The sequence below is a fragment of the Papaver somniferum genome, chromosome 10 (genome assembly GCF_003573695.1).
Source record: "Papaver somniferum cultivar HN1 chromosome 10, ASM357369v1, whole genome shotgun sequence".
NCBI lineage: Eukaryota > Viridiplantae > Streptophyta > Magnoliopsida > Ranunculales > Papaveraceae > Papaver > Papaver somniferum.
In genome coordinates, this window is record NC_039367.1 from 80,518,818 (window position 1) to 80,530,368 (window position 11,551).

Consider the following 11,551-nt stretch of genomic DNA (forward strand, 5'->3'; position numbering starts at 1 on the left):
AAGGTTCCTTGAGTAGATATTTGTCGTTGTATGATGAATCGCCATGAAGTCCTTGAGCTCAACTACACTGTTCTATCCTAGTCCGAGACTTAGCTATGTAGGCTAGAAATCAAGACTCATAGTTTTGATCACTAACATTGACAAACATGCTTGAGATAGCAACGCATGCGAGGTCGGCCGAGTTGTGCTCTAACAGGTCGTAGCTGAAAAAGCGGGGGTCTAACAACCACACCCAATAATTCTTTTACCAATTCTGTACTTGTTGAAGATCCATCATAGTATTATTACACAGCATCAAAGTTTCATTGTATCACAAATTTGACAATAATACTACGGTGATATGTGTCACTCCCCTTTAGTCAATACTCCATCTCAACATGCAAAGCACCCACCCTTACATAATGATCCGTAAACCATATGTATTTGTACTGTGAACTACACATTAATTCTCCCCCGTTTTGTCAATATAAATTGGCAAAGGTACGAAAACTAGTGGGATCCTCATGAAATTTTCACGGAGATACTTCATGACCAAAAGAAGAAAACATATCAACTTTGTTTAGACGATATCACAGAGTCGAAACGTAGTGACTTCATCAATGAGTTTATTAAGATACAAGTTAACCCCTACATGTTCCACAACCGCTTCTCCCCTCAAAGATATAGCAATTAAGCACAAGTTTAATTAAGAACTCTCCCACATAAACTGTCATTCCCGAAAGAACAACAAGAGTGACCTTTCTCAAGGGAGAAGGATTTATATATTGGATTTCAAAAATCCTACAAGGAGATGCGATTTAAGAACCAATCACTGAAAGTCTCTCATGAGATCGTGTTACTAAAAAGTTTAGAACTATCTCATGGTAACAATACACAATATATAATCATGAAGATCAAGTATTGTGATCATCTTTTCTAAGATACAAACTCGTATAAACAAGAATTGATATGCTTAGAAGGAAGAAAACCTTTTCCACAAGGATTTACACCAAGAATGGTGTATGAAAAAGTTTTTTTGACAATAAAAACCAAAATCCAATGGATTTGATTATTGCTTCTAATCTGTTATACTTAAGAATTTTAATCACAAATCAAGTTAGGTAATTAAGAATCATACACGTGGTATTTAGCCATATTCATCTTAATCATAACCAGTTCAAATGACTCAAGAGAACTAGTTAGAGAGTTGTTCAATTGCTTAGAACTCATAGAAGTATACAAGACACGATTGAAGCAAAAACGATTTGATTCACTCGAATCACTTCATGAACTTTATAGCCACGGTTTGCAAGTATGCATTCCTTAGCTTATATAAGTTTAAGTTCACGAATAATCGTTTTTAGAAACTAAACCACTTAAGTACGCATACTGGTACGCGGATTTAAGTACCCGTAATAAGTTTTTTTTTCAGTTCACAAACTCCAGCAGAAATTCACGGGATGTGAACTTCCGACAGTACGCGGACTTCAGTTCTGGTTTTCCTGAGCAGCAAAGTACGCATACTTTGGTTCAAGGAATAAGGACTTACACACGTATGAGTTATCATATAATGTTTTTATCCTTTCAAGGTTATATTTTAAACTCTCATTTCAATCATTGAAATATTCTTAGAGGACGTTATATAGTTGTTGTTCACAAGCTATTTTTCGTCAAAGCGATTTTTAAGTAATTGAAACTAATATGACTTTCGTCACGAGAAAAGATGAACTTGGCCAAAGCGAAAGCTTACCGACATATATTTCGAGAAATATGTAAGCGAGTTAAAATCAGCTCGAAACAATAAAATGTTACACATATTCAAAAATTACCCAACATAATATGTGCGCCCCGATTCTTTTGCAATCCTCACCGCATTTACAAGGGCTTCTTGGTGAGGATGCACTTCCAACACAATCAGGTTGTGTTGAGGTGAACAAAATTTTGCTCACCACAGGTATTCGAAACAAAATCATGCATGGACTCTAGGAATTTAACAACTTCCTTGAAACTATCAATAACTGTTCCATACCTCTTTAAGATGTTATCCCTTGTCGAACTCTTGTCTGGGAGATCCTTCTTAATAGTACTTGTTAGAGCATTGCTCGGTCGAACTCGCATGCGTTGCTATCTCAAGCATGTTTGTCAATGTTAGTGATCAAAACTATAATTCTTGATTTCTAGTCTACTATAGCTAAGTATCGGACTAGGATAGAAAGTGTAGTTGAGCTCAAGAACTCAACAAAAATCATCATACAAGACGAAGGACTACTCAAGTAACTGGTGGAACTTCATCGACTAAAAGGTATGTAGAGACTTGAACTTATCTATCACTCAAAAGTTTATCTACTCTATCTCCTATCTTGAGACAAAAGTCATTTTGCTATATAGACTTTGATTATACACATTTGCTATTTCGATCCTAGTTTATCTCGCATATCTATTTCTCGAAATATGTGTTGGTAAGCTTTCGCTTTGGCAAAGTTCATCTTTACCTAGTGACGAAAGTCATGATATGTATAAATCACTTTGAAAATTACTTTGACGAGAAATAGTTTGTGAATAACAACTATATAACGTCCTCTAAGAATGTTTCAATGATTGAAATGAGAGTTTAGATTATATAACCAATGTTGGATATAAGCATTGTGTGGAAACACATATATGTATAAGTCATTTTTCCTTGAACCGAAGTTTGCGAACTTTGTTAATCAAGAGAACCAGAACAAGAGCTATGAACTCAGTCGGCGAACTCAGTCCGTGAACCCAATCCGCGAACTGGCGGAAGTTCTCGACACGAGAATATCTGCTGGAGTTTGAGAACTCCTTCCGGTAACTTAAGTCCACGAACTAAGTCTGCGAACTTAAGCTGGTTATATCTAAAGACGATTGTTTGTGAACTTATTTATATTAACGAAGGAATGTTAAATATAAAACGTGGCTATAAAGTTCATGAACCGATTCGATTGAGTTAAATCGTTTTTGCTTCGATTGTGTCTTGTGTAGTTACATAAGATTTCCTTGCAATTGAACAACTCTCTAACTAGTTCATTTGAGTCATTTGGACTAGTTATGGTGAAGAGGAATATGGTTGATATGAAAGTTCTCATATGGCTAACCATTTGGTTAACTATTGTTGAACCAACAAATGTACATGTTTGGGTACGGTTACACAAACCTAAAATCGTGCATTTCATTTGTGTGTAACAAGCTAAGTTTTCGATCCAACGTTTGAAAAATATTAGCTTGAATCTAATCAAGTTTTCATCTAACGGTGAATATTGAATGCTTTGTTACCAAGCTAACATTGATTGCAAACCCTGATTTGAAAGACTATATAAGGGAGAACTCTAGCAACTGGGAAATCTAATCCCCACATCTCCTGTGTGATACTAGTTGTATTAGATAGAGTCGATTCTCCTTTAACCTTAGGTTTCTTCTTGTAAACCAGGTTAACGACTTAAAGACTTCATTGGGATTGTGAAGCCAGATCGATACTACTTTCTCGTAGTTGTGTGATATGATCTTGCATCTTCTATCGTTTTGAGTACAATCGTAACGATTGGCTTGAGATTTATATCTCCGATAGGCAAGATATAAAAGTAATCACAAACATCTTCGCCTCATCGTTTGTGATTCCACAATATCTTCTTTTGCCGCGTCGATTAAGATTATTGTGAGGTGATTGATAATACTAGGATGTTCTTCGGGAATATAAGTCTGGTTTATCAATTGGTTCTTGTTCACCTTGATTTATCAAAAGACAAAACAAAAACTTGTAGGTATTTCTGTGGGAGACAAATTTATCTATTCCTGTAGACTTTTCTGTGTGATACATATTTATTTATTAAAGTCTTCGACTTTGTGTCGTAGCAACTCTTAGTTGTGGATGAGATCAGCTAAGGGAATCAAGTGCGTAGTATCCTGCTGGGATCAGAGACGTAGGAGCATAACTGTACCTTGGATCAGTGTGAGATTGATTGGGGTTCAACTACAGTCCAGACTGAAGTTAGTTTGTAGTAAGCTAGTGTCTGTAGCAGCTTAATACAGTGTGTGTTCAATCTGGACTAGGTCCCGGGGTTTTTATGCATTTGCGGTTTCCTAGTTAACAAAATTCTTGTGTGTGTGTTATTTCTATTCCGCATTATATTTTGTTATATAATTGAAATATCACAGGTTGTGCGTTTGAATCAATCAATTTGAAATCCGACCTTCGGTTGTTGATTGAAATTGATTGATACTTGAACATGGTCTTTGGTACCATTCAAGTGATTTCTCTTGTATTCAATTAGACTCGCAGATTTCTATTTGCTTGAGAAAGAATTGAATCAAGAAAGAGAGATATAACTCTTTGATATACTTTTTTAAGATTGAGTCTAGTTGATTCTCTTGAAAGTATATTGGAGTTCGTCCATACAGATTGCTAAGTGAAATATTGGGTGTGGTTGTTGTACCCCTACTTTTCAGTACTCGTTGCTTTATTAATCTTCTTTGGTACCCATTTCTGTGTAGCTTTTGGAGCAACGTATTTCTTTTTCACCCCAATATAATTATGAAACTTCTTTGAGGGAATACTAGAAGAACTGAAATTATGAGACTTAGTTTTTCTCCAGTTTGGAACATCAGATATTGTCATCTTAACAGAATCAGATCTGGTTTTATCTCGTTTAAGAAATCTGCAATTCCTTTGCAAGTGACCTGGTTTTCCACAATAAAAACAATGTTTAGTAGAATGGAAAAAGTTATGTTTAGTATTACCTGAATGTGTATGTGCTTTCTTTGGAGCTTGACAGAATTTCCTCTTTTCGTCATCGACAGTTTTTAGAGATACTTTACTTTTTTCAACCGTTGAAGGTTTTGGTTGAGAAGAATCTTTAGCTTTGACAAATTTTACCTCTTTGCAAATACTAGGAGCGTCTATTCCTTCATAGCCCAATCCTCATGTATCACGATGAATTCTACATGCCCCCAATGTTGAGGTTAATTCTTCTGAGCTGCTATTTCTAGACAAACTCTCTTTTAAGCTCGAGTTTTCTTCTTCCAACCTTTTGACCTTTTCAAGTGCAATAACTAGATCTTTCTTGGATGATTCACATTGAACTTTGAGATCTTCTTATTCATAATCAAATAACAAGTTCATCTCACTTCCGGCAATTTCTTCTTTAAGCATTCGTATTTCATTGAGATAATCTCTTGCACCAATAGAATCAAGTTGGTCTTGAAAGTATTTATTCCAATTACGAAGTCTGTCATATTTAACTTTCTCACTGAAAATGGTGCTTTCAGCCTCCGAGAGTTTCTGATGACATTCTTGAAGAATATTATTAGCAACTGGATCTTCATGGAACACTTCTTCGTCAGAATCAGACTCAGTATCCGAAAGGATTTTTCCAGAAGCTAATGCAACTTCGCCTGCGTACTCTTGGTGATCATAATATTTGGGTCCATCATCAATATTCGAGCATAGCTCGGTCGACCTAGCATGCGTTGCTATATCAAGCATGTTTGTCAATGTTAGTGATCAAAACTATGAGTCTTGATTTCTAGTCTATTATAGCTAAGTCTCGGACTAGGATAGAAAAGTGTAGTTGAGCTCAAGGACTTCATGGCGATTCATCATACAACGACGAAGATCTACTCAAGGAACCGTGGAACTTCATCAACAAAAAGGTACGTGGAGACTTGAACTTATCTATCACTCAAAAGTATATCTATTCTATCTCCTACTTCTTATGAGACAAAAAGTCGTATGCTATATAGACTGGATCATACACATTTGACATTTCGAGATGAGTATTCACTACTTATCTTTTTCTAGAAATCGTGTGTTGGTAAAGCGTTTCGCTTTGATCAAGCTTATCTTCACCTAGTGATGAAAGTCATGAAAAGTTTCAATTACTTTGAGAATTTCTATGAAACGGTCTGTGAATAATGGCTATATAACGTACTCTGAGAATGTCTCAATGATTGGAATGAGAGTTTAGATTACATAACCATGTATTCCTTAATCCGAAGTTTTCGAACTTTGTTGATTGAGAGAAACCGGAGGAATTGGCTTTGCCAAGTCCGCGAACTGACGGAAGTTCTCTTGCCAAGAACTTCTGATGGGATTTTCCAAAAACTCGTTTGCGTGTTTAGTCCGCGAACTGGCGAAAGTCTCTTTGCCGAGATTTTCTGCTGAGTTTGGAAAACTCTGCCGGTTGCCTTAATTCCGCGAACTTGTTTGTGAGCTTAAGTGGTTATGATCTAAAGATGTGTTTTGAACATGAAACTTAAATTACTAAGGAATGCTTTATGCAAACCCTGGCTATAAAGTTCATGAGCCGATTCAATCGAATCGAATCATCTTTGTTTCAATTGTGTCTTGTGTAGTTACATAAGATCTCATAGCAATTGAACAACTTTCTAACTAGCTCATTTGAGTCAATTGAACTAGTTACAGTGAGGAAGAACTAGGTTAATATGAATTGCTCATATGGTTAACCTTTTGGGTTACTATGTTGAACCAACATACACGTACACGTTTGGGTATGGTTTTCAGAAACCCAGTACACGTCTACCCAAGTGTGTGTGACAAGCTAAGTTTTCGATCTAACGATTGAGAAATATTAGCTTGAATCTAAATCAGGTTTTCATCTAACGGTGAATATGGATTGTTTTATAACTAAGGAAAAACCCTGATTTGAAGGTTATATAAAGGAGACATCTAGCATTGCGCAAAACTAATCCCCACACATTTGTGTGATACTAGTGCGCTCGCTAGAGTCGATTCTCTTTTAACCTTTGATTTTCTTCTCTAAAACCAGGTTAACGACTTAAAGACTTCATTGGGATTGTGAAGCCAGACCGATACTACTTTTATTGTAGTTATGTGATCTGATCTTGCATATTCTATCGTACGAGTACAATTTATTGATTGGCTTGAGATCGTGAGAGTTCTCTGATAGGCAAGATAAAGAAGTCACAAACATCTTCGTCTCACTATTTGTGATTCCTCGACAAACCGCTTTTGTAGTCAAGAAGGATTTTTGAGAGGTGATTGATTAAACTAGGCTGTTCTTTGGGAATATAAGACCGGATTATCAACTTGTTCCTGTTCATCTTGATTTTATATCTTAAGACGGAACAAAAAACCTAGGGTTTTCCTGTGGGAGACAGATTTATCCTTTGATAGACTTTTCTTTGTGAGACAGATTTGTTTATTATCAAGTCTGCGATTTTGGGTTGCAGCAACTCTTAGTTGTGGGTGAGATCGGCTAAGGGAATCAAGTGCGCAGTATCCTGCTGGTATCAGAGGCGTAGGAGTACAATTATACCTTGAATTAGTGGGAGACTGATTGGGGTTCAACTATAGTCCAGTCCGAAGTTAGCTTGTAGTAGGATAATGTCTGTAGTGGCTTAATACAGTGTGTATTCAATCTGGACTAGGTCCCGGGGTTTTTCTGCATTTGCGGTTTCCTCGTTAACAAAACTTCTGGTGTCTGTGTTATTTCTTTTCCGCATTATATTTTATATAATTTAAATAATACAGGTTGTGCGTTAAGATCATCAATTGGAAATCCAACCTTTGGTTGTTGATTGATATTTATTGATCCTTGGATATTGGTCTTTGGTACCGTCCAAGTTATTCCTTGTATTTGATAAAGACTCGCTATTGTTTTTAGCTTGAGTAAAAATCAAATCAAGTGAGAGATATTAACTCCTTGAGATACTTTAATCTAGATTGAATCTGATTGTCTATTTGATTCTCTAGCAAAGTATTTCGGAGTTAGTCCATACAGATTGCTAAGCGAAATATTGGGTGGTGTTGTTAGACCCCCGCTTTTTCAATTGGTATCAGAGCAGGCAAACACGTTTAAGACCTAACAAGTCCGTGTTTGTAGTGATCTGACTCTATGGACAGAGGTGTTATCTCTATTAACATACCACCAGTCTTTGATGGCTCCAATTACTTATGGTGGAAAATTGATATGCGAGCTTTTCTTAAATCGCGTGATTTTCAATCATGGGTACATGTGGTTAATGGCTATGATGCTCCCGTTGTGACAGTTGGTGATATAAACGTTCTCAAACCTATTGGTGAACACACCGCTGTTGAGATAACTGCTGCAAAGAAAAATTCCGACGGTTTGAATGCTATCATACATGCCATTACCCCAATTCTTCAGCATCATGTTACAAACTGCACTAGATCTAAAGATGCGTGGGATATCTTAGAAACCGTATTTGAAGGAAATTCCAGTGAAAAGGATGCTAGGCTTCAAAACCTTAATTCCAATTGGGTGAACCTTCGTATGGCAGATGAAGAAACATTTGATGAGTTTAATCACAAAGTGTCTGAAATTGTTAATGCATCTTTTGCATTGGGTAAGACTATTCCTGAAAAGGACATTGTGATGAAAATCCTCAGATCGCTTCCATCTAGATACGAGTCTAAGAAGCATGCCATCGTTGAGGGGAATAACCTCGATAATCTTTCCAGAAACACCTTGGTTGGAAAGCTTAAGATCTTTGTCCATGAGCATACATCCAAAGTCGGTAAGGATGTTGCCTTTAAAGCACAAAAGAACACTAAATTACTTTTCAAAGGTAAGAGTGTTCATGTCTCTGAGGATGATCAGTCTGAGGATGATTTTTCGGATGAAGATCTTGACAAATCAGTATCCTTGATCACAAGACAGTTTAGGGATCTTCTGTTGAAGAGAAGTAAACGGTTGTCAAGTGACAAACCTAAGTCATCAGACAAACCTCACGGTCGCGTACCTCCTAAAAACAGGGATGCTGATGAGGCTGATGACGAGGACATGCCTCAGTGCTTTAAGTGTAAGGGTTTTGGCCATTTTGCTAACGAATGCCCAAATCATAGAAAATATACTGGGAACAAAGGTCTAGCTGTAACACTTGATGAAATGTCTGAAACCTATGATTCCGATGAAGATAGGAAATCAAGTGTAGGGCTTCTTTATGAAAACATTGATTTTGATACTTGTAGCAATACATATATCAACCTCAATGGGTTTGGAGAAGAGGGAAACCCAATCAAGCTGGAAGATTCACTGAATCCGATAAACTGGAAACCCTATCAGTGATGTTTCAGGATCAACGGTATGTCTAGCTGCTTGCACATCTTAGATGCCTGAATACTATCCAAGATTGACGTGCTAGTTTTGTTCGATGAAGGGACACGAACTATCAAGGTGTTACAAATACAAGCATCAAATAAGGCGCGCCAGCAAACTTCAGCGAAGAGAAGATTGATTAGCAAGGAAGCTGAAACTTGCTCAGAAGACCGCCGAGGTATGTAGGATCTTATCTTCCTCTAAGAAGTTGGTTTCCAAGGATAGAATAAGACCATTTGAAAAGAAAATATGGTCAAATCGTTTTGATAAACAGAGTTCAGAGGATTCCTCCCATGAGGAAAAAGATGAACAAATCGTTGTTCATCGCAACACAACTTGATTGTGTTGTTGGGAAAATCTTGTATCATGTGCCCGTTCGAAAAGAGACAAGATTGAGTGCTGATCCAGGATTCAGAAAAGTTTTTCCTTCTTTTCTTAGATTTGTTATTTTTTGTCTATCAAATAAAAGAAAGGGTTATTATCGATAATTCTACTCTTTATAGGGTTTTAGAGTTGGGCGTATATGAACCTGTCAATAGGTTTCAAACCCTACATTCCTTTTTTCTTTTGACATCCTTTATAAGACCGTTTATTGAGTTAAGTGATTCCATCACACAAATCCAGTTGTTTATAACTGTTCTCAAAGCACTATGTCGTCAGATGTAAAGGATGTCAACATGATTGTTAAGTCTTCAATCAAGGAAAAAGAGAAATCTCTTGTTTCTAAGTCCCTGAAAAGAAAACAAGGAATACAAGAAAACCCAGGGATGTTCCTTCTAACTCTCAGAAGTTTTCCGATGTTCTTGATGAGTTAAAGTAAATAAGAAGGGATATTTATGAAATAAAGACGTTCGTGTCTAAATCTTTGGAAATTCAAAGGACCCTAATTCGACCTCTTCAGCCAAGACAGTTCGTGGGAATTGACACTTATCTCCGTGAACCTTATGTCCCGATGGTTGTCGATAACAAGGAGTTCGGGAATGATAAGGAATTTCTCAAAGGAATTGTTGCCTAGTATGTATTCTTTTTGGATTAGTTGGAAGAATAACTAGTGCTTTGAATAGCGAAGATTGTGACTACACATAGCTATTTTTGTTTTCATCTTCTTGTTATTTTTTAGGTTTATTGTTTTAAATTCTAAAAATATTTGGAGGATGATTTATTGCAGTATTAATCTGTTTTGAAGTATTGCAATATTTTTATGGGATATGTATTGTTTGCGTCCGTGAACTTGAAGGTCCCATATTGTGTCAAAAGTAAAGTCGTTCATAAATTGATATTCGTATTGATGAAAGGACGAATGGACTTTTGACAATTACAAAAGTTATGCCTATGCAGTCATTTATTTGATGGAAAATAGGATGAAATCTTTTGTTTGACAAGGATAAAGTCTATTATGTCGTTATGCAAATAGTGATGGAAAATAGAATAGATCCTTGTATGTTATCCACGGTATTGATCTTCATTGATCCATTTTGTTATGTTTTACCGTGAAGGCTCCATTGTGTATCTTATGTTGAGCACCTTACAACTATGTCGATTATTGGCCTTGTTGGTTGTTCCATGAGATGCTATATGTTGAGCATTCTTGAACTAAATTAATCATCTTGATTGGTTATTTAGTTATTTGCTCCGAAAGTCTTCTTTTGTCGAGCAAAATCTTTTGACAATTAAATTGATTGCTTCGGTGATTAGTTTGGTTGTGTATTCCAATTAGATTAATTATAGGTTCTCTTGTAATTAATCTAGTTGAGTTTTCATATATTCCACAAGTTCTTGTGTTGAGTATATGAACGGCTATACTAATCATGTTCTATTGGTTGATGTAGTCGTATATTCCGTAAGGTTTTCCTTATGTTGAGTATTTGAACGATTAAGGTAGTCATCTCCGTGTGGTTATCTTAGTCGTAGCTCCGTGATTTTCTTATGTTGAGCACAATCAATTAAATTGATCACTTTTGTGGTTTGATTTAGTTGCGTATTCCGATTAAATTAATCATGGGTTTACTTGTGATTAATTTGGTTGAGTTTTGGATATAGAAAATCATTTCCATGGTTTTTGGTGTCCAATTAAAAAATCCTTCTTTTCTTTCGAAATTAAGGTCGCTCTTGTTGTTTTTCGGGAATGACATCAAATGGGGGAGAGTTCTTTTGAACTTGTGCTTAATGGTAATATCTTGCGGGGTGTGCGGCTGTGGAATTTTATAGGGGTTATCTTGTATCTTAAAACTCCTTGATGAATGCTTAGCTTCGGCTTTATGATTGCATCTAAATTAAGTTGGTATGTATTTTTCTTTTAGTCTATGAAATGTCTCTTGTGGAAATTTCATTATGATCCCGTTCTTTTACCTTTGCCAATTTTATTGACAAAAAGGGGGAGAAATAATGTAGTTCACACTACAAATACATATGGTTTTCGGATCATTGTGTAAGGGGGAGTGGTTTCCATGATCGAG